This window comes from Zalophus californianus, chromosome 9 (assembly GCF_009762305.2).
Source record: "Zalophus californianus isolate mZalCal1 chromosome 9, mZalCal1.pri.v2, whole genome shotgun sequence".
NCBI lineage: Eukaryota > Metazoa > Chordata > Mammalia > Carnivora > Otariidae > Zalophus > Zalophus californianus.
In genome coordinates, this window is record NC_045603.1 from 13,610,135 (window position 1) to 13,633,860 (window position 23,726).

At 47.2% G+C, this 23,726-nt stretch overlaps 1 protein-coding gene across 6 annotated transcripts in view; it reads left to right on the forward strand.

Moving 5' to 3' along the window:
* The window catches only part of LARGE1 (LARGE xylosyl- and glucuronyltransferase 1), a 541,701-nt gene that overhangs the window by 13,409 nt on the left and 504,566 nt on the right, over positions 1–23,726 (forward strand). For 3 of the 6 annotated variants that reach the window (XM_027592144.2, XM_027592146.2, XM_027592148.2), the window contains exon 1: positions 4,721–4,828. The exons of the other annotated variants lie outside the window; for them this stretch is intronic. The gene's annotated coding sequence lies outside the window, so the exon portion shown is untranslated. Of the gene's footprint in view, positions 1–4,720; positions 4,829–23,726 lie in introns of those variants that run through there. 6 annotated transcript variants of the gene reach the window in all.

A 23,726-nucleotide genomic window follows, 5' to 3' on the forward strand; every position in this document is an offset into this window, starting at 1 on the left:
TTTTTCTGCAGCCGCATCCCCAGTCCTGACCTCATTGTTTTATTTTGTTTTCTTACTGCTTATTTCCCCCCAAACCTGCCACGCTGTGCACATACCTCTCCTTCTGCATGATAAGCTCTTTCCCTCTGTCTGCCTTAGGCCACTCCTGTTTTTCCTGCACAACCCAGCTCAGGCAGCCCTTCCTGCAAGGTTTTCCCAATACTGGGCGCTGACCTGCATCTGTGCGCCGTGCTGGTCTCTGCTGCATTTTGCATGCCGTTCTCCCAGTGCTCTAGGCTGGCTGCCTTGCCAGAGCGCGTGAGCCCTCCAGTAAAGAGTGCGTCTTCGGCCGGGGGGATCCTCAGTGTTTCACTGCACGCCTGGACCAGGCTGTCTGCTCCCTGCACGGTGACAGTGGTGGTTATTTTGGATTTCATTTGCTGTCCAGGCATAATACAAACCCTTTCTTGCTGAACCTTGAGGATTCCAGTGCGCTGCCGGGGCGCGTGGGTTATGTGTGTGTGTGGATTAGCTTCTCAGGGTTTCCCGAGTTGGAAGAGGGCACGCCCCCTTGCCTGTGACCAGCATGGCAACGTGCTGGCGGAGGTGGGGAAGGGACCCTTGTCACCTCTCCAGGCTGAGACCTGCCTTTCCCCAGACCCTCCAGGCTGAATGGTGAAGTTTGGCCAGGGCAGAGCTTGAAGAACCTTTGTCTCCCCACTGCTTCCCTTGTCTTGTCCTTGGATGTCGCTGTGTGGCCACCATCCTCCCCACCCCGCTTCTCCCTGCTGCCTTAACTTTCCATTTCTCTGCTCTCCCCATTTTCTCTGCTCATCAGCCTCCTCTTTCTTACCCCCTTAGGCGTTTTAAACCCTGACAGAGAAGGTCACCTGCGAGTGTTTGATTCTTCCTGGCTACGCTGTTGGTCCCTAGGTGCTGATGGAGTCTTTGACCGTGGTTTCTGTTTACTGGGCTTCACACCAATCAGATGTCCTTTGGAGAACCCTTTGCAGAGTGGTGCTTGTGGTGGATTGAGAGATTATCAGTGATGGGGAAGTCGCTGGGGAGGATGGCTAAGTTTGTATGGAAGCTCAGCCGCGGTGCCTGAAGACGCTTCTTCAGATAACCAGCATGTTTCTGTTGGATGTTTAGGATTGCCTCTAGTATTTGTGAGGTCCGTTTGGGTTTTTATCACACTGCCCTTGTAAGCCAGACATTGGTGCTGCATGAATAGGTTTGCTCAGCGAATCACGGAAGAGTGATAGATGAACCCCAGGCTTATCAGAGGGTATGTGTGATCCGGGCGCCACAGCACTTTATAAACTTGCACTTGGCACGACGCTGGTTTCATGGTTCATGAAGCCCTGCTGCTTTTCCGGTGGTAGTCTGACTTAATACACACCAAGGGATGCTTTCTCTGGCTCTTGCTTATTGACATTTCCCTTTTTCTTCTGCTTGGATTTATCCATAACTCCTATTGAAACAGCATTTTTGAGCTCATTAAATCTGTTAATGTGTGTGTAATGCTTAGGACAGAGCCATACACAGAAAGCACTTGGTAAGTAGTAGCGATTGTAATTGTGCTATTATTTAGAGCTTCCCCCCTCTTCCTCCCCTCTCCCTCCCTACATGCTCTTCGCCCCTGACTTTCAGTGGTTGTGCTTGGCAAAATGAGGAGACAGATGGCTCCCCGGGGGGCAGAGGAGGGGGCCACAGGTTTTATCTTTCCAGGCCTGTCCAGAGCTCTCAGAAAGCTTGCAGAGACCCTGAACATAACAGCAAACCTTAACCCACTCATCACTTGAGGCCATTTTCCTGGAACTTTCTGTCCACCTTGCTCCTTTCTCTCATTGGAAATTTGCCCTCTGCCTGGGAAAGGAGATGAGAGCCCTGCCAGTGGGACAGGAGAGGACTCTTCCTTAGCAAGTTGTACTTCACAGTATTTAAAATAACAGTAACAGTAATAATGGGGATAACAATTGTAGCAACCATCCCTTGAGTGCCTCTTAAGTGCTTAGGATATATGCTTTACATGCACAATGGCTTTTAATCCTACTAAGCTGTGCAGTTCATTTGATCCATGGGGGAAACTGAGGTGCAGAGATGGGGTTTTTGCCCAAGTGTAAAGCCAGAGACGGGACCCCAGTTCTGTCTGTAGAACATTTCCTCTTAACCTCTGTCCCGTAATCCACTGGCCCAGGTGTCTTGACACTGGGATGTACATACCCCTGGGGATACATGAATGAAGCCTTTTCATGGAGGATGCAGGTGTGGATGGTTTTAAGGGATCAATTTTCAGATTTTCAGCCTCACATATGGATCCTCCCCTGAAATTGACTGGACTAAGGCCACCCCTCCCAGGTCCATGGATCATCCTTCCATTTTCCCAGTCATCCCTCCCACCCCCACTGCCCTGTTTATAAAGGCGCATCTCTTATCCAACACCAGTCTCCATCTGGTACACTGCTCTTGTGTATCAAACCCTTCAAAGGGGCCCCAAACAGAGGAACCATTTGAAATGGGTGGGTGGGAACCTTCTGCTAATTAGTGCAGGCACCGCCTTCAGGTGCTCCCTTGCAGGCTCTCTCACACTGTTTACACTTGGGGTTAGAAACAGGACGTCTGGGCCCCTTTCTCGTGCTAAGGAATGACATAAATTTTTCAGATCTCAAAAACATAACTTGCTCTTGAATTTTTAAAATGAATGATGGGTCTCAGATGGTTAGGTTCTGTTTAAAAATGTGATGTGAAAGTTTTATTTTAAAGTGTTACTGTTTATAATATGCTGGGAATTCTGTCCTTAGAAATGAGTTTATGATGAAAAACTTCAGATGTCAGCCTAAGAATAGGCAAGGTGGTGCAAGTTTTTCAAATTTCAGAATTCAAAACAAGCTGGATCATTGTACTGTACTTCCCCCTGAGATACTGAAGTTTGGAGTGGACAGTCCCTCAGTTGGTTTCTGCCATGGACCCTTAGGCACCTAAATATATATGTTTTTCCCCTTAGAACGGCAGGGACATCCTAAAGCTCCTAAAGCTCATACACTGCACGCCTGATTAAGCACCCTTGAAATTATATGGGTTTTAGTCAAATGTAAACATACTTCAAATTTTGATGAAACTTTTATATATGAAGTGAGATATATAATCATGTATACCAGAGTGCCTCTTTGGCTCGTGAGGACTGTTTGAGACATAAATGGTAGAAACCCCTACCAACTGATGTTGGAAAAAGAAAAGGACTTTACCTGCTCAAGTAACTGAAAATAGAGGGAAGCATCAGGCTGTCCTGGATCTGCTCCTCAAGAAGTCATTGCCCTGTCTGCTGGCTCTGCTCGCTTGTGTGTTGGCTTCATTCTCAAGCGGTGTCCCCATGGGAAGGCAGGATGGTCCTCAGCTGTACGTCCTACCCACTGCCCCACTGCAGCTGAGGGAGAGTATCTTTTCCCCAGGAGATGTGGTGGAAGTCTTGGTCATAATCTGGTTAGAAGGGTTGAGACCACCGCCCTGGAGAGGGTGGAGGGGAGAAGCAATCAGTCCTCTTTGAATTGCTTGGAGAGTGGGGAGGGAGTGGTTCCCAAGAGAAGCTGGGCTAGCAGAAACCCCCAAATGCTCAGTGGGAAGATTAGCCCAAAGATCTTAAAAGCCCTGTCAAGCCGACCACCAGTCTCTTCTCTAAAACCCTTTTATTCTCCTGGGTCTGCTTCCCTTACACGCCCTACCGGCCAATACTTGCACTGTTATGATACCCATCTGCCCAGTGACACAGGGACATTAGTGGTACCTTCTGTTCCCTGCTTCGGTAATTTCAAGACTTTTAAGGAAATGGCCAAAAAAAACCCCTGATGTAGTGTATTTTGTGATTTTTTTTTTCTTTTTTTAAAGACCATTAGTTATGTGATTAAAGAAAAGAAATTAAGAAATGTAGAATTTCATGTGCATCACTTTGCTTGGACTGTTGTAACAAAGGACCACAGATGGGGGTGGGGGTGGGGTGGGGTGGGGGGCAGTTACACAACACATTTATTGCCCTGCAGGTCTAGAGGCTGAAAGTCCAAGATCAGGGTCTCAGCAGGGTTGTATCTTTGGAGGCTTCTCTGCTTGGCTTGTCGATGGCCATTGTTTCTCTGTGTCTTCACATGGTCCCTCTATGTTTGTCTTGTCCCAATCTCTTCTTAGGACACAAATCATACCGGATTAGGGCCCCTGCCCACCCTAATGACCTCATTGAACCTTATCACCTCTTTAACCTGTCTCCAAATACAGCCAATCTCTGGGGTATCAGAGGTTAAGACTTCCACCTATGAATTTGGTGGGTGGGGCGGGGGGCGGACAGAATTCAGCCCATAACACCATCAATTGTTTCAACTTTGTTTTGAAAAATAATGTTAATGTATACACCTTGTTGAAAATGCAAATTAGTAACAGATTCACATATGCACATGCAGACCCACCATTACAGGGGGGTAAGTTGGACTCCGTTTGTTATTTGGGTATACTTTTCCCGTTAGGAGAAGCCGAGGGACGGCGGTGTACGGATGAGAACTGGTTGTGGGTTTGCCAACAATGCTTGGGATTGGCTGGTGGGATCTGGACCTTTCGCCTCCTTCCCTGTAGCTGCCACTGTGGCTCTGGTTCCAGTAACAAATTCCCCCAAATCCCCTGAGGGTGGACTTTGGTTGTGAAACAAGTTTTAGGACTTTTTAGAGAGTGGGGGTGGAGGCTGCCCCGAGGCAGGATTCTCCCATTCGCCCAACAGCTGGTGGCCAAAGCCAGTTTCCTGTACTCTTTCCCTTGGAGCAGGTGGATTATTTGACTTGGAGCTTTGCTGGTGCCTGGCCTGGTGGGGGTAAGAGAGAATCTCCTCATCCTCTGTTTTGTGTCTTAGGGAACCAAGTCTGCAAGTGAGGGGGCCTTTATGAGTCAACTTGACCCAAGTCCCTAAAGGGCAGTTGTTGTTTCAGAAACTACTTTCTGTTCACACGCAGGGCTCGTCTTTAAACCCCACAGATGACAAGCCTGCCTGTGATTCTCCTTGCTGAGCGGTGGGCACCGCTCTCACTCGCACTAATTATTGTTTTAATGTGGCTCGGGTGTTCGTTGTCTGGTCTGCCGATGTTTGCAGTGGAACATTGCAGCTGAAAGATGGGGGCGGGGGGGGGAGTGGGCAGCCGCTTGTCAGATTGTCATCTCCTCATCTCAAAAACCCTCCAGATGCCTCGCCCAAATGTTGCTTACCTCCAATCCAAGAGACTTCCCTCTGCTGCAGGACGCGGTTGAAGCGAATTCTGTGCGCCCCCTGGGAGGCGGGCGAAGTTTTGGAAAATTCCATCCACGTCGTAGTGCCCCTTCATGTGCCAGGGTGTGCATTGCGGTCACAGATTTAGAGGTTGCCTTTATTGCAAGGCGGTCACAGTCCCTGAGAGACTAGGACCCAGGAGGTAGAAGTTTTGACAGAACACGGTTTCTTTTTTTTTTTTTAAGATTTTATTTATTTATTTATTTATTCATGAGAGACAGAGGGAGAGAGAGAGAGAGAGAGAAGCAGAGGGAGAAGCAGGCTCCCAAGGAGCAGGGAGCCCGATGCGGGACTCGATCCCAGGACCCTGGGATCCTGACCCGAGCCGAAGGCAGATGCTTAACCATCTGAGCCACCCAGGCGCCCCTAGAGCACGGTTTCTTGTTATTTGCTGCTCTCGCCAGCTCAGCTTGGGTGAGGGGCTTACCGCCTCTGTATGGGCTTCCTGTGGCCGCTGTGACTGAGGACCAGCATCTGGGTCACCCGAGACAGCAGGAGTGTGTCGTTGCACAGTTCTGGAGGCTTGAAGTCCAGAGTCAAGCCACCTGAGGGTGTCAGCAGGGCCGTGCTCGCTCTGCTGACTCTAGGGGAGAGTCCTTCCTCGCCTCTTCCAGCTGCCGGGGTTTGCCTGGATCCTTGGCCGTCCTTGGCTGTTGCCACTCTGGTCACACGGCTGCCCGCTCCCCACGTGTCAACACATCGTCTGCCCTCTGTGCACAGCTTGGTGTCCAAATTTCCCCTGTTTTGTGAGGCCATCGGTCATATTTGATTAGGGCCCACCCTAAGGACCTCATTTTAACTGGAATCTTCTCTAAAGACCCTGTTTCCAAATACAGTCACATCCTGAGGTCCTGGGGCTTAGGACTTCACCGTCTCTTTTTGGGAGGACACAGCTCAGCCCATAGCTCCCCGAGCTTTATTCTTCCTCCTCACAAGGTCCATTATCTGTTCCCACCTCCCGCGTAAGGATCGAACACAATCACTCAGAGTCAGAGAACCCTCTAGAAACTATCTCCCCGGAGTGAGGATGGCAGAATGCCCTATTGGATGTTAGATGTGTTTTATTCCTAGTTTCTGGTACCTGGTGAGCATTTGCATCTGGCACATGACATGTTTGGTGTGATTTTTCCATTAAAAGTCCGCTGGGGAGTGTGAATGTTTGACCTGAGCTGTGCGATCGCCAGAAAGTCGGAGCAGGTTGGCAGCGGACTTGCAAGGGGGAGTGCCGCCCTGGGGGTCCGGAGACGGCTGTCGCCTGTCTTCGTCCTGACCTGACTCACTGCTGCCCTGCGATCTACAGTGTGGACATACATCCCCCGAGACATCCGTCCCAACTCTTGCATCTTTCCTGGCGTGCATGGGAGTCCGTGGTAGCTCTGTTGGTTTGTTTTCATGACTTGTATTTTGATATTCAACTCTTGTTCACTGGGGCAGAGGCCAAGAATGTTTTCAGAGCCTGTTTCTTTTTTGCTTTGTCTTAGTAACTTGCAGTGGTAAGAAAAAAAAAAGCTACAAAACAAACGGAAAACAACCTTCGAAACCCTCACCCCCAGACCTTGAAAGGTTTTGGAGTCTTTAACTCCCTTTTATGCACAGCTTGGTATAGGTTGCTGTCTGAATACCTGTGCATCCAGATTATTTTCTTGAAGGTGCTCAGGCTGTGCTGAGATCTCACTTCTCTGTTAAGGAGATCTTGACATCCTTCCCATCAACTGGCTCAGTGTTTCCAGGGACTGTGGGTCGTCGAAGTGGCTTTGCTGTGTTTCCTCCCTTCCCTCCCTCATTCAGAGAGCACGCATCACCTGCCTTCTGCCAGGCGCTGTGCTGGGCGCTGGGGTGAGGAGACCCTGCTTGCATGGAGCTCTCCTTCCTTACGGCCTGTGGTTCATTGTGGTTCATGGCGCCTGGGCCACACACACTCCCTGCCCTCTGTCCTGTTCACGCGCAAAGCTACTTCCTTTGACATTTGCCACCTGTATTCGAGGCTAAAAGCTCCCATATATCTAACTCCACTTGGTATTTATTGGGTTGTTACACCAAATTTTGCAAAGCCAGAGGCATCGCTTGGTTAGAAGGAATCCCCTTTCTCACTCCCAAGAGGCTGCTCGGCGGGCTTTGATGATCCGTAAAACCCAGCTCCGTTTCTAACATGAGAGAGCCTGTAACTTTTTGCCTTTTCTGAATTTGAGTCCTTTATAGAGTATTTTGAGAGTTGGGCCCCGTCGGGCAGGTTTTACGTCCATGCCTCTCGGATGGGCATCGAAGTCCTGGGATCAGTTTTGTTACCTGGCTGTCTGTTGTGGTGCCACCCCTTACATTGCAAGAAGTGTTCTTCTCATGGCGAGATTTAGATGTGGTCATTGAAGCGGGAATGCCGGAAAGGACTGTTGGTGTCCCCACGCTGTGTGCAGGTGTCAGCAGCCATCTTGCAGAAGAGTGGAGAGCCATTTGTTGCCTCGTTCCCTTCTAATGGGGAAGAGTGTAAATGGGTCCTGCTGTGGGGAGCTGACCCAGCCGGTTTGATCCTTCCGGACCTCCCATTCCACTTCCTGCTGGATAAAATTGGGAGAGGACTTGTTTACAGGTTCTACAATGAGCTGTCCTGGAAAATAACTTCTCAGGGAGTAAGGGGCCGGGAGGAAGGTTTCTGTGTGGATGGGAGAAGGAACGGGTAGGAGGTGTCTCTGAAAGTTGCACAGTGGGTTGGTTTTGTCTTAAGATGACTCTTGTACCCTCCTTCTGCATCTTATAGAGATGCAGACTCTTGTGGGGCTCCAAAGAGACGTGTGGACCAACTGGTTTATCTGGCAGATGGGGACACTTCTGCCCGGGAGGTCCAGGGGACCTGTCCAAGGTCACGCCAACTTAATGTGAAACCTGGGTCTCCTGACTTCCAGCCTTTGGCTGCCTCCCCCCCAGCCCAGGCTACCTTCCTTCCACATGATTTGGTGGCTCTTTAAACATGACTGAGGCTGTTACCAGGCAGGTGTTCCCCCCCCCCCCAAGAAGTGGCCTGGCCCTCCTGGTAACGGTTGGGTACCTTTTGGGTTGCTCCAGCCGTGGCCGCATTGATGCTGGAAGCAATAGCAGGGCTGGGGCTTGTGTTTTAAGCGGGGTCTCATTGCTACGATTATTGAATGCATCTTTTAAAGATGAATATAAAACAGCTACCCTCCCAAGCAAATCATAAAACAAATTATGCCCTTGCCACCCAGAACTACAGAGAAATAGCAGGCTCTTCATGGCACAGAGAGTAATGGCTGCAATATTAAAACAATGATGCGAAAACCAGGATCCGCTAGCTGGAAGGCAGGGAGGAGAGCAGTCCCTTCATCCCCAGGGATAATGGTCTCCAGGACAGGTCCCTGTGATTTATTGTGCTTAATGTGCTTGTTTTTATTTGTCCCCTTCAACACAGAGCTTTGTCACTGAAGAGATTTGATAATGGCCTGTTTGCAGTCACTTAGACTCCGTAATAAAGCGCCACATTTTTGGCTGTCTGGAGATCCCCTGCTTCATTGGCATTCCCCCTCTGCTTTCACCTTCACTGGCTGAGATGGGGTGGAGTGAGCACCTTCTTTGCCTCCCTGGTGTATTCTGGTCAGGCCCAACCCCTGCCCCAGAGCCGGGCTCACTTGGTGGCGGAGCGGACCCGGCCTGCCTCCCTTCTCTTCTCCTGCTATGCTCGGGCAGCAGGAAGGAACCCCTTAGTTTGCCCATAATAATAGATCCCGGGGACTTGGTTTTCATGAACCCTCTACAAGAGTTTACTGCTCACAGCTTTTGGGGTAAGCCAAAAAATAAAAGCAGAGAAGTGGCTGTGGGAGGTTTTCCAAAAGAACAGGCTTGACTTAAAGGCCGCAGGTGTTCTGATTGAGGTGGTCAGCTGCTTTGCAGAGAAGGTGTGTCTCGTTCATTTGTTGTGAGCGAGTCAACCTGAGGTTTCATTTCAGCTTCCTCCTGGCGCCTGGGGGAAGGGAGCTCCTCAGAGGACTGGCCTCCTTCAGGCAAAACTGCCCCTGACCTGCTAAGGTGTGGACAGAGAATTCCCGAAGCAAAAGATAGAGGGAAATGCCTAGAAAAGAGACTCCCAAGTCTTTTCTAATCCCGAGTTTCCTGTCTCTGAGCACCTTTCCTGGTGTTCTGTCATCTGTCATTGGGTCTGGTCAGTGGGGAAGGCGCTCTGCTGTGGCCTCGAGGGCAGTGTTGGGAGAGACTGTCTTTCACTGTGAGCTTTTTTGAATACCGGGAGAGAACAAGTATCTAATTACAGGAAGCTCAGACAGCAAAAAAACTTCTTTAAAATGCAGAACGATCGGCAAAAGTCAGGAGCACATAAAGGATGGGTATGGGGGGTGGTCAGCATCCTGGGCACCTGTAAGTGGGGTGCCCCCCTGTAGGTGGGGTGCTGCAAACACCGTTTTGTTTGCACATGCTAGCAGGGTGACGGCCTCATTGAGGGTGAGGTGGTGCTGACACTGTTAGGTTGCTCTCGGGTCTTTATGATTCCACTGACATGAGGTACCCAGAGGAGTCAAATTCATAGAGACAGAAAGCATGGTGGTTGCTGGGGCCTGGGGAGAGAGGAGAATGGGTGGTTAGCCCTTGATGGTTGCTGAGTTTCAGTTTGGGAAGATGAAAAAGCTCTAGAGATGGATGGTGGTGACGGTTGCACAACAACGGGAATGCATTTAATTTCACTGAATTATACACTTAAAAATGGTCGCAGTGGCAAATTTTGTTAGGTGTATTTTACCACAGGGGAAAGAATAGTGGTTCTCTGTGCCCCCACCTGCTGATGTTCATGCTCTTGTGTAATCCCTTGCACATGGCACGAGTGGGACTTGGATCTTGCAGTAGGACACAGCAGGGGTGATGGGATGCTGCTTCTGTGACTCTGTTCGCTGGCTGACTTGCTGTAGAAGCTCTCCTTGTTGGCTTGATGAAGTCGACATGCTGGGGAAACCCACGTGGCCAGGAGCTGTGGTGACCCCCCAGCCTGCAACCAGCAAGGAGGCTAGCCCCATTGTCCTACAGTACAAGGACTCGAGCGAGCCTGTAGGTCGCTCCTCCCCCAGAGCCTGCACAGGAGGACACCCCCTGGACACCTTGATTGCAACCTTGCATGTCTCTAAGCAGAGGACACAGCTAAGCCGTGGCCAGACTCCTGAGCTGCAGAAACCGTGAGATAATGAATGTGTGCTGGTTTCAAGCCACCAACTTGGTGGTGATTTGTTACACAGCAATAGACAACTAATACAGAGCCTCACAGGAGACTTGGTCTGGATTTATTCCATCTACCCTGGTCCCTTCAGACCTCCATCTTCCCTTCTTGTCCACTGGGAGTGTGCAGATCTCTCTATTTTCTGTTTATGTTCACTTACATTCATTGTTAGAGCCACTTCACCCTTCTGGTTCCTTCCGACTCGCCTTTGGTTTTGTGGTTTGAGGGGATGGGACACATCCCCTGTTGGCGGGAAGAAGAGTAGTTTTCCGTGCAATGAGGGACTTTGCCAGAGACTCGGTACCAACTCCACTTACCTGGGCAGGTGAGTGCTTCTCTCCATCCCTCACCTGCTTGCGCATTGGCCAGTAGCTTAACCTGATCTCTTGCCTCTCAGTTACAGTGCTCACTCTACAAATGCAGGCAATCACATTTTCTGTGGTGGCTCTGATTTCAAAGATTTTGCCCCATTTGTTGTCCCCGTAAACCATGAAACTGTCCCAGATGCTCTCTTTGGTATCTAAACTCTTTTTGGACTGGCTCCCTTGCAGTGAATCAATAAGAGCTGTTGCCATTTTTTGAGCACCTGCTGTATGTCAGACCCGTGATTAATGATTCCCCTTGTGTCTTCCCATCAGCCCCGGTGAGGTGGATATCATGAAGCCTGATTTACACAGGAGCATGCTGAGATGCACTGGGGTTTATTTTCCTGTCCAAGGTCACACGGAGAGCGTGTATGTCCAAACCAGGATTAGAACTCCGAAACTGTCCTCTAACTTGTCTGGGCTCACTGCCTCGGAAGAGGATGGGGGTATTCCTGCCAGGTCCTGTGTCCCAGTTTTGCTTGGAAAATAGGGTTGCTGCACACAGGCCACCTGGAGGTTTCTGATAATTTCTTCCTGGTGGACCCCAGTGGGACAATGTGGGGTAGAGGGCACAGCTGAACCCTCAAGCTGAAATAGGGAGGGAGACCAGGTGGTCAGGAAGGGAGGTTCCAGTTGGGCTTGGCAGCCCTGGTGGGCAGAATGAAGGGTCCAAAGTGGTTCTCAGCCTTGGCTGTATGTTGGAATCATCTGGAGAGCTCTAACATCTACTGATGTCTGGGTCCCACCTCCAGAAATTTTGATTCAGCTGGTTTGGGGTGCAGCTTCGGTACGGAGGATCCAAAACTCCCCAGGAGATTAGCACATGCAGCTGAGATTCAGCACTGCAAGGAGGCCCTCCACGTGGCAGGAGCTTGGGCAGGGAGTCGAGTGGACAGAGGCCAAGGGTAGGGGCATGGTCCCAAACACCACCACACCCCCCCTCCCATTTAGAGGCAGACTCTGTGTTTATAGCCTTGGTCTTATAGAGTCCAGCCCACAGGACTGGCTTCCAGGAGCCCAGTTTGGGGACCCAGTGAGGCAAGGTCATAGTTTGCTATGGATTTGGTGGAGTCCTTCCATCTTTAGTGCCATCATCTCATCCCTATTCAGCACACAGTGAAGGGGAGAGAGGGGTGGGGATCCACACCCCAAAGGCCTTACTAAGTCAGCTGCTCATGTCTGCATGGACTGCTTTTTGTTATTGTCTGGAGTTAGTGGTTAAATCTGGGGTGTGCCATTTCCCACGTAGCTGGAGTGCCTCTTGATGAGTGATGGTAGATTGCAGTCATCTCCTGGGTAGGACCCGAGGTTTGATCCGCTGGACTGAATGGCATGATGACTTACCCGTCATGGGTGCTGTGTACAGCCTAAGCTGGTGATTGGTTCAAAAAGCTTTTGAGAGTTGAAGCACAGAGAGCCTGAGGTCACTTGGGGAAGGGACACGCTTAGTGATTTTTTGCCCTGTTTAATTTGTAACTCTGTGTTAACTCCACCCACCGCCTTCTGCACCCTGCTCTATTTTTTTCCATATGTAGTGTCTACTGTTTGTTAATTCACTGTGTGATTTGCTTGAATGTAAGCTGATGGCGGCAGGTATGTCTGTCCCCTTACATCTTGCACACAGAAGGCTCTCGAAAATATTTGCTGCATGAAGGAACAAATGGTGGCTTGTAGCTGGTATCCTTGGGACCCGGAGCGGGAAACGGACTCCTCTAAGACTTTTTCCCTTGGTTGAGCTCTGGGAGGAGCTGCAGGCTTTCCTAGGTCAGGAGGAATGGAGAGCTATGGGTTAATTTTCTTTTACCTGTCCTCTTAGAGCGGATGTCTTCTTTCTTAATTAAAATGTATTTTTTTTTTTTTTTTAGCAGTTACCTTGTAATGGAAAATGACAATTCTGCAGGCTTTAGTCTTTTATGTCTTCCAAACTGAGCCCTTTCCCCTGCTGTGGCTTCAATAATGTATCATTTCATAAGTTCACGGACTTTAATGTGCTTCTGCTGAGCCTCTAGTCTCAGGTAGGTGGTTAAATGAAAATTAACCATCGTGGGTTTGGTTCAAAGTCACCTCTTCACCTTCTCCTTTTGTATCCTCTCCCTCACCTCATGTATGCAAAACAACGTCACGTTTTTCTTCTTTTAGTGAGAGGGCGTGATGTGTGTGTGCATGCGGGCTCCCGTGTGTGAATGGATATATTGATTTATTTCATAATCTGAGATCCATGAAAAACATAACAATGTGTACAGACAAGGTTTTGAAATTTTGCCTCTCCAGCTAAAGTACAGTGGAGTCTAGGGACTGGACTGGACTGGAGAAAACTAGTTAATGAGAGTGTTGCTGTCGTACCAGATTTAGGACTCACGGTGGCTGCTGGTGAATTGTCATGTGTCTTGACAAGTCTCTGAAAGCCACTCCATTTTCATTCATTCATTCATTCACTCATTCATTCATTCATTCATTCAGTGCCTGAGGATTATTTTTTCATGTCGGAAGGCTCCTGGGTGGTGGATGTGATATGCCCTGTGCATTAATGGTCTCGATTCTTCATACCTTTCTGAATTCTTGGAATTCATACCTAAAGTTTGTGGTATATTTCTGCCACTTTTGAGTTTGGACTCAACCGGGTGACTTGCTCTGACCTGAAGGATGAGGCAGAGGTGACGGTGTGCTAGCTCTGACCCTAGACTTTAGATGACCTTATGTTTTCTGCTTTTCTTTCCCACTCTGTGCCTTTGCCACAAGAGCAGCATGCCCTGGTAGCCTGCTCTTCTGAGGAGGCGCAGGATGAGAGACACTTGGAGCAGAGCCTGCAGTGAGAAGCTAAGCCCACCTTAGATCTGCTGAGTCCCAGCTGACCTGCAGATGCTTGAGTGAAGATAAGTGATGGTTGCCTCCAGACACTGCTTTCTGGGAGGGTTTGTTACACAGCCTTATGATGTGACAGGTGGCCCAATAGAAGGATATTAATATCACTCAGATATGGATCCTCAGGTCTTGGAGCTTGGGGACGGTGGTGGTGGGGCCGGGACAAGATCATTAGCTCCCATAGGGCAGAGAAGGTGCTTCAGTGGCCTAAGAAAAGACTCAGTAAAGGTAGTTCAAGGAAGGAGAGTGTGCTGGGCGAATGATCAGGGAAGGCCTCAAGGAAGGAGTGGCCTTTTGAGAAGGTGTTCTTTGACTATGTTATCAAAGTTCAGAATCGAGGACCATTGACTGCGTTTCTGAGTTTAGAATATGTGATGTTTCAAAATTGATTTCTCATCAAAGCTAATAGCATTGATGCCAACTTCCCATTAAATATCTTATGACTTCGCTTTCACTGGACCAAAGAAGACTCCTTGTTTATTATGTTACGTTAATCACCATACATTACATCATTAGTTTTTGATGTAGTGTTCCATGATTCATTGTTTGCATATATCACCCAATGCTCCATTCAATACGTGCCCTCTTTAATACCCATCACCAGGCTAACCCATCCCCCTACCCCCCCTCCCCTCCAGAAGCCTTAGTTCGTTTCTCAGAGTCCATAGCCTCTCGTGGTTCATCTCCCGCTCCCAATTTCCCCCCTTCATTTTCCCCTTCCTACTATCTTTTTTTTAACATACAATGTATTATTTGTTTCAGAGCTACAGATCTATGATTCAACAGTCTTACACAGTTCACAGCGCTCACCATAGCACATACCTTCCCCGATGTCTATCACCCAGCCACCCCATCCCTCCCACCCCCCACCACTCCAGCAACCCTCAGTTTGTTTCCTGAGATTAAGAATTCCTCATATCAGTGAGATCATATGATACGTGTCTTTCTCTGACTTATTTCACTCAGCATAATACACTCCAGTTCTATCCACGTGGTTGCAAATGGCAAGATCTCATTCCTTTTGATGATGGCTGCATAATATTCCATTGTATATATATACCACATCTTTATCCATTCATCTGTCGATGGACATCTTGGCTCTTTTCCACAGTTTGGCTATTGTGGACATTGCTGCTATAAACATCAGGGTGCACACCCCTTCGGATCCCTACATTTGTATCTTTGGGATAAATACGCAGTAGTGCAATTGCTGGGTTGTATGGTGGCTCTATTTTCAACTGTTTGAGGAACCTCCATACTGTTTTCCAGAGGGGTCGCACCAGCTTGCATTCCCACCAACAGAGTAGGAGGGTTCCCCTTTCTCCGCATCCCCGCCAACATCTGTCGTTTCCTGACTTGTTAATTTTAGCCATTCTGACTGGTGTGAGGTGGTATCTCATTGAGGTTTTGATTTGGATTTCCCTGATGCCGAGCGATGTTGAGCACTTTTTCAATGTGTCTGTTGGCCATTTGGATGTCTTCTTTGGAAAAATGTCTGTTCATGTCTTCTGCCCATTTCTTGATTGGATTATTTGTTCTTTGGGTGTTGAGTTTGATAAGTTCTTTATAGATTTTGGATTGTAGCCCTTTATCTGATATGTCGTTTGCAAATAATCTTCTCCCATTCTGCCGGTTGTCTTTTGGTTTTGTGGACTGTTTCCTTTGCTGTGCAAAAGCTTTTTATCTTGATGAAGTCCTGATAGTTCATTTTGGCCCTTGCTTCCCTTGCTTTTGGAGATGTTTCTAGGAAGAAGTTGCTGTGGCTGAGGTCGAAGAGGTTGCTGCCTGTGTTCTCCTTTAGGATTTCGATGGACTCCCGTCTCACGTTTAGGTCTTTCAACCATTTGGAGTCTATTTTTGTGTGTGGTGTAAGGAAATGGTCCAGTTTCATTCTTCTGCATGTGGCTGTCCAATTTTCCCAACACCATTTGTTGAAGAGACTGTCTTTTTTCCATTGGACGTTCTTTCCCGCTTTGCCAAAGATGAGTTGACCATAGAGTTCAGAGTCCATTTCTGGGCTCTCGATTCTGTTCCATTGATCGATGTGTCTGTTTTTGTGCCAGTACCATACTGTCTTGATGATGACAGCTTTGTAATAGAGCTGGAAATCCGGAATTGTGATGCCACCAGCTTTGCTTTTCTTTTTCAACATTCCTCTGGCCCTTCGGGGTCTTTTCTCATTCCATACAAATTTTAGGATTATTTCTAAAATAATTATTTCCATTTCTTTGAAAAAAGTGGATGGTATTTTGATAGGGATTGCATTAAATGTGTAGATTGCTCTAGGTAGCATTGACATCTTCACAATATTTATTCTCCCAATCCATGAGCATGGAATGTTTTTCCATTTCTTTGTGTCTTCCTCAGTTTCTTTCATGAGTATTTTATAGTTTTCTGAGTACAGATTCTTTGCCTCTTTGGTTAGATTCATTCCCAGGTATCTTACGGTTTTGGGTGCAATTGTAAATGGGATCGACTCCTTAATTTCTCTTTCTTCTGTCTTGTTGTTGGTGTATAGGAATGCCACTGATTTCTGTGCATTGATTTTATATCCTGCCACTTTACTGAATTCCTGTATGAGTTCTAGCAGTTTTGGGGTGGAGTCTTTTGGGTTTTTCACATAAAGTATCATATCATCTGCAAAGAGTGAGAGTTTGACTTCTTCCTTGCCAATTTGGATGCCTTTGATTTCTTTTTGTTGTCTGATTGCTGTGGCTAGGACTTCTAATACTATGTTGAATAGCAGTGGTGAGAGTGGACATCCCTGCTGCATTCCTGACCTTAGGGGAAAAGCTCTCAGTTTTTCCCCATTGAGAATGATATTCGCTATGGGTTTTTCATAGATGGCTTTTATGATATTGAGGTATGTACCCTCTATCCCTATACTCTGTAGAGTTTTGATCAAGAAAGGATGCTGTACTTTGTCAAATGCTTTTTCTGCATCTATTGAGAGGATCATATGATTCTTGTTCTTTTATTAATGTATTGTATCACATTGATTGATTTGTGGATGTTGAACCAACCTTGCAGCCCAGGAATAAATCCCGCTTGGTCATGGTGAATAGTCCTTTTAATGTACTGTTGGATCCTATTGGCTAGTATTTTGGTGAGAGTTTTTGCATCCATGTTCATCAGGGATATTGGTCTGTAATTCTCCTTTTTGATGGGGTCTTTGTCAGGTTTTCGGATCAAGGTAATGGTGGCCTCATAAAGTGAGTTTAGAAGTTTTCCTCCCATTTCTATTTTTTGAAACAGTTTCAGAAGAATAGGTATTAATTCTTCTTTAAATGTTTGGTAGAATTCGCTTGGGAAGCCATCTGGCCCTGGGCTCTTGTTTGTTGGGAGATTTTTGATGACTGCTTCAATTTCTTTAGTGGTTATAGGTCTGTTCAGGTTTTCTTTTTCTTCCTGGTTCAGTTTTGGTAGTTGATACATCTCTAGGAATGCATCCATTTCTTCCAGATTATCTAATTTGCCAGCATAGAGTTGCTCATATGTTTTTATAATTGTTTGTATTTCTTTGGTGTTGGTTGTGATCTCCTTCATTCATAATTTTGTTTATTTGTGTCATTTTTCTTTTTGATAAGTCTGGCCAAGGGTATATCAGTCTCATTAAATCTTTCAAAGAACCAGTTCCTAGTTTTGTTGATCTCTTCTACTGTTCTTTTGGTTTCTATTTCATTGATTTCTGCTCTGATCTTTATTAGTTCTCTTCTCCTGCTGGGTTTAGGCTTTATCTGCTGTTCTTTCTCCAGCTCCTTTAGGTGTAGGGTTTGGTTGTGTATTTGAGACCTTTCTTGTTTCTTGAGAAAGGCTTGTATTGCTATATACTTTCCTCTCAGGACTGCCTTTGCTGCATTCCAAAGATTTTGAACAGTTGTGTTTTCATTTTCATTTGTTTCCGTGAATTTTTTTAATTCTTCTTTAATTTCCTGGTTGACCCATTCATTCTTTAGTAAGATGCTCTTTAGCCTCCTTGTATTTGAGTTCTTTCCGACTTTCCTCTTGTGATTGAGTTCTAGTTTCAAAGCATTGTGGTCCAAAAATATGCAGGGAATGATCCCAGTCTTTTGGTACCAGTTGAGACCTGATTTGTGACCTAGGATGTATTCTATTCTGGAGAATGTTCCATGGGCACTAGAGAAGAATGTGGATTCTGTTGTTTTGAGATGGAATGTTCTTAATATATCTGTGAAGTCCGTTGGACCAAAGAAGACTCTTAAGACTTAAAGGTACCTTGGTGTCAGAGAGCAGCAGCCCCCTTTGATGACCACCAATATTTACGATGCTTATCACAAAGAACTGCCCAGTGTGTATTTGGCATGCCTACTGAGTGCCAGGGATGTGGCTGCTCAGCACTTCATAGGCACGATCTCATGTAATCCTCATCATCACCTAAGAAGCAGTGATAGCTACTAATGTTAATTCCATTTTCCAGGTAAATTAAGCAAGCCAGAGAGGGTAGGTAACTTGCTAAGCCATTCAGTAACATTCTACTCCCTGTACCTGTCTCTCCCATTAGATTGACATCCTCTCCATTCATTTCTGTATGACTAGCACATAGGATGATGTTTTGCACACAGTAGGTGCCCAGATGGCATCTGTTAAATGAAAAAAATGAATAAATCTGTTAAGAAGGACTAGTGTTTGTATGGAAATTATAGCTGGTAAGGAGACAGGTTTCTGGATTGATCTTTATAAAACAATGAGGCCAGGTCAGTGATGGAGATCCTAGAAATATTTATAGGTATTGGGGAGAGCACAGAAAAGATAGGTAGCACCTTCTGGAAGTGGTGAACTCTTTTTTTTTTTTTTATTTTTTTTATTTGAGAGAGAGAGAATGAGAGCCAGAGAGCACGAGAGGGAAGAGGGTCAGAGGGAGAAGCAGACTCCCTGCTGAGCAGGGAGCCCGATGTGGGACTCGATCCCCCGACTCCAGGATCATGACCTGAGCCGAAGGCAGTTGCTTAACCAACTGAGCCATCCAGGCACCCATGGAAGTGGTGAACTCTGAGATGAGTCGCCAATGAGTCTGAATTCGGCAATGGAGAAGCAAGGGGCTTCCCTGAAGAGGAGCTGTGAGTTTATAGAAACCGTACACCCATCCCCCAGTGCCCAGTGTGGCTTCTGGGACGTGGCAGGTGCTCATTTATAAGTGTTTGTTGTTCTGGTCTGTTGGGTGAGGGGGGGTGCTTGCAGTGAACCTTGTGAGCTCTTGTGACCAACAAAGCTGTGAAAACTTGAGTCTCTACAATCTCATAACCTTTTTGTTTCCAGCTTCCCTAGTGCTTGTCACTTTAGGGAAACTGAGGCAGCCTAGCAGAAGGAACTGGGATCCATTCTTGTCTTAAACAACTTGAGGAATTTTTGCCTAGTAAGCCTGGCTCATCACCAAGATAATGATTCTCTTGAAGAGAGCTAGGAATTCGGAATTCTGCAGGTATTGAATAAATTTGGAGTGGCTCGTGCTAGTTCAAACCTCAGTAGGCTTAGACCCAGCGACTCTCGGGTTTTGAAACTATTTACTGATGACTCTCAACTTGACCCAGACCTGAATCCTGGCCCCAGCATTTATTTACCTGGGAGAATTTGGTGACGTTCTGCAATAGTTTTCCGAGCCTCTGTTTCTTCATCTGTGAAATCAAGATAAAAATCCACATCCTAGAGTTACACAGGTTAATTAAAAGAAAAAAAAAAAAGCTAGGATTTATTTATTTTTTTCTTTTTTGGTTTCAGCAGCAGCTATGCACCAGGAACTCTTTTTAACCTCTGCATGAATGGATTCATTTGACATTTTGAATCCTCACAGAAAACCCTGTGATGGGATAAATTGGATGATCCCCACGTTACAAATGAAGTTTGATAACTCCACTAATAGCTACAGGGCTAAGGTGGGGGAGAACTAGTATTTGAACCCCCCAGGGTCATGCTCCTAACCCTTCAGCTGTACTGAGTCTGTCCCTAAAACTTAGTAGGTACCCACAGATCTTTGGTTTCCTATCCCCTTCTCTTTGCAGACCTGTCCACCATTGTTCTTTGCCGCTCCTGAGGAACCAGTGTGTCTGCCATGCTCGGAAGGTTTTGGCAGGCGTCAGCCGGGGTCCCTGTTTATGGGCAGACACTTGGGGGCGTCCCTTTCAGCGCTGACATGGCTGGTCATTTGTGTTTGCCTACGTGTTTATCATTGTTTATCCTGGGAGATTGCGTACCCCACCAGGGGCAGGGACTGTGTCTATTTTCCTGTATTTCTGGCACTGAGCTTAGGACCTTTTCCGCTTTGTGAGCACTCTGTAAATAGCAAATGCGTGAATCAATTTCTGTTCGCTTCTCGTCTCCCCTGCCTCCCGGTCACTCAGACCACTCTCCATTTCAGACCCAGTTGAAATGATCCCACCCACTTACAGGGGAGTTAGCCGCTTGAGCCTGTATCTGTTATACTGGCATCTTATATGGGTGCTCTGCTGAGTGTTGGCGGTGTCTCCTTTCCTCCCTGCTGGTGAGTGCCTGCGGGACCCCCAGCAGATGGCAGGCCCAGAGCCCACCTTCCCAGATCGGATGTTCTCAGAAAGCGCGACGGACTTGAGTTGATGGAACAGAGGCCCTATTTGACTTTTGCCTCTGTTAGAACTTCAGAGGCAACTAAGAGGGGAAAAAAAAGTTTATTTCAGGAAACTATTTTGCATAGTTTCTAAATATGTATTATTCCGGCTCAAACTTATGAATGGATGGACTCCAAAGGATACGTTTTCTTTTCTCCTGCTGAGAAAGGTGTCATAAATGGTGCTAAGGAATACTGGTTGGGACACAGAAGTCCACCTGGTCCCAGAGGGAGTGAAACTCCAGGACCTTTGCCACAACGTTGTCAGACAGCCACACGTGCAAATCTGACAATTAAAACGGGAAGGTGATACAGAGGAATCAATGTTTTTCATTTATATTGAATGAGGAGGCTTGAGGACAAGCTCATGTAGTTAAAAGGAAAACCACGGTGCTTCTGAGGGGAGCTGGGGAAGAATTCTGGAGACACCTGTTGTTTACAATTCAAAGGAGAGGGGGAATGAGGTGAGGGGCTGCACCGAGCCCAAGCCTGAGGATCAGACAGACCTCCATTAAATTGGGTGCTCGAGGGGCGCCTGGGTGGCTCAGTCGTTAAGCGTCTGCCTTCGGCTCAGGTCATGATCCCAGGGTCCTGGGATCGAGCCCCGCATCGGGCTCCCTGCTCCGCGGGAAGCCTGCTTCTCCCTCTCCCACTCCCCCTGCTTGTGTTCCCTCTCTCGCTGTGTCTCTTTCTGTCAAATAAATAAATCTTTAAAAAAGATAAAAACAAATAAATTCGGTGCTTGACTAAGTGGGTGACTGACTCTTAAGTAAGTTACTAAAAACATTCCTGGCTTTCTCATCTCCACAATGGGTGAGGTATTTTATGAAACTGAGTATGGTGTGAGGACATATTGGAGGTGCTTTTAGGTAGGAGGGCTTCCGTGAATGTTAGCCCCTTTCTCACCCCCGTGTGTGCTCAGGTACTGGCCCTCACAAGCATAATTATTGCATTTATCCACAATACATACACTATGTCTGAGACTGGAAGCAAAGTGGAGAGGCGGTTGAAATGGCAACGGGGAGGGATTTTTTTTGAGGGTGTGGAGATTTTTGACATGTGGAAGGGAAGAGGGTCACTCACTAGGACTTTGTGTCTCAAAGTGTCCCTTCATGGGCTTACGGGTGTTCTCCTGGAGACTTCTTTTTTCCCAATTAAATTTTTCTAAATTGACATTTTGTTGTCATCTCAAATTAATGTAAGTATCTTCTGCGCCATCTGCGTGACCACCTCTAACCAGATACTGGCCCTGGATCTGCACCAGCCAGACATTGCTTTGGCATCAAGTGGTTACTGTTCAATTAAGTGAAGCTCATGAGGGAAGGATGGGGATGCTTATGGTGACGGAGGCATCTGGGCCATTCCACAGTGTTTCCAACATCAAGGAGGCACAAGGCGGGAGGGCAGTGCGGGGGCGCTAACCTCAAAAGACTCTGGTTGACCTGAGCAGAGGAAACCATATTCCCTGGAGAAAGTGCTGGTTTAGGTTCAGCATTGACCATCACGTTGATTTAATTTAAACTTACACTGACGTTGAACTTTAAAAAGCAACAACAACCAGGTACCTGGTAAATTTGTTGCCTTCAAGGTTGTGTTAGAACCCCGGGTCCTGGGTGTGCAGCCCCCATTGGATGTTTGTGCCCCCTGCTCTTCACCTGGCAACCTGCTCTCATCCACCACCACTGCCCTGGAACTCCCCAACCTCAGTTTACCTACCAGCCCTCAATCCTCACACTGCCTTGTTCAGGTCAAAACTTGCAGACTGTGTGTGGGTGGGTGGGTGGGTGGGTGGGTGGGTGGTTTTTTTTTTTAAGATTTTGTTTATTGATTTATTTTAGAGAGAGAGAGAGGGAGGGAAAGCGCACGCATGCAAGTGCAGACGGAGAGGGAGAGGGAGAGAGAATCTTAAGCAGACTGCGCTGTGTGGAGCCTGATGCGGGGCTCGATCTCACAACCCTGAGATCATGATGTGAGCTGAAATCAAGAGTGAAACACTCAACCAACTGAGCCACCCAGGCACCCTAATCTTCTGTGTTTTTAAAAGAGCTTTGCGACCATTTTCCCAGTTGATTTTTATAGTTTTGGTGGGATGTTTTGGTTCATTTCTTGGGTGATTTGCTAGAGTGGAAGTTTCATGAGGGCTGGGGGTACCTCTTTATTACCCTATCTGTAGCACTTGGCACAGTTCCTGGCACTTAGCCCTCAATAAATATTTATTTAAATCATTTTTAAAATTTTAACGTTTTACATTTTATTGCCTAAATAACATTGGAATAATAAAAGCTAAGCCAAAACAAGGGTTCCCTGCCAACTTTTTTCCTACACACGTGGCCCCTGGTCATTCAGGTTGGGGGACATTGTGTAAGAGGGATTGCCCAAGAGAGAATGGCTGTGCTCCTGGTGGAGGAAGGTGGGACGTAGGAATGTATTGGGTCCCTGTGTACCTGCTGAGCACCAGCGGGGCAGGACTGCCCTGGGTCAGTGTCTGGTGGATCCAAGAAGAGGGACGTGGGCAGCCTGCAGCTCACTTTGGCTACTTATCTGGGATGCTGACCAGGGAGTTTGTCATTTAAGCCCACCCTTTGTAGATTGAGTGTCTCCTAGAAGGTCAGTATAAGGGCTATGTTCTTGTCCTTTATGAAGTTTGGAGAGACTCAGGCTTGAACGGGAGGTGAGTAGGAAATTGTAGCTCAGGTGAACCCACGCTTTCCTCTGGAGGGTGGCTGACCTGTTTATGCCTGTGTTCAACTTCTTAATGGGTGTTACTCACTGGATTTCATCATAATTATAACTTTGTTCTAACCGCCTTTTACAGGTCACAGAGCACACAAACAAGCCTTTTATTGCTCTGTCAATAAATACTATAAGGTCCTTACTGCAACCATGGGAGGTGGATATGGGATCAACATTCCTGTTTTGCAGATAAACAGACTGAGGCTTCGAGAGATTGATTTGAACTTGGGTCTTAGGACTTCAAAGTCTGTCACCTCCACCTGTCATTGGGCCATCGAAAGGAAGGTGTGCTTCTGGATTCCAGTCTGGAGTTTCAGCTGCTCCCCCCTGCTGAGGGTCACCTAGGACACACACCGGCTTGTGACAGAGTGACTCAGTAGCAACTTTATTATATTCTCAGCAACCGAAAAAGGGATAGATCCTCTTGATTCTGTGAAAGGTGGTGTTGCTTGTGAGACTCACACCCTCGTGCCATACAAACTGGGTTTGAAAGCAAGCTCTGTTACTTTCTGGATGGAGTGGATTACTTCTTGTCGTCTGAGCCTCGGTTTCTGCGTGGGTAAGATGGGGATGCTAATGTTGAATCAGGGCATTAGGATGAAAGGAGTCATCATTTGAAAACTGCCTAGCTCAGTACTGATACATGTTGCAGGCATTCCTATTCCC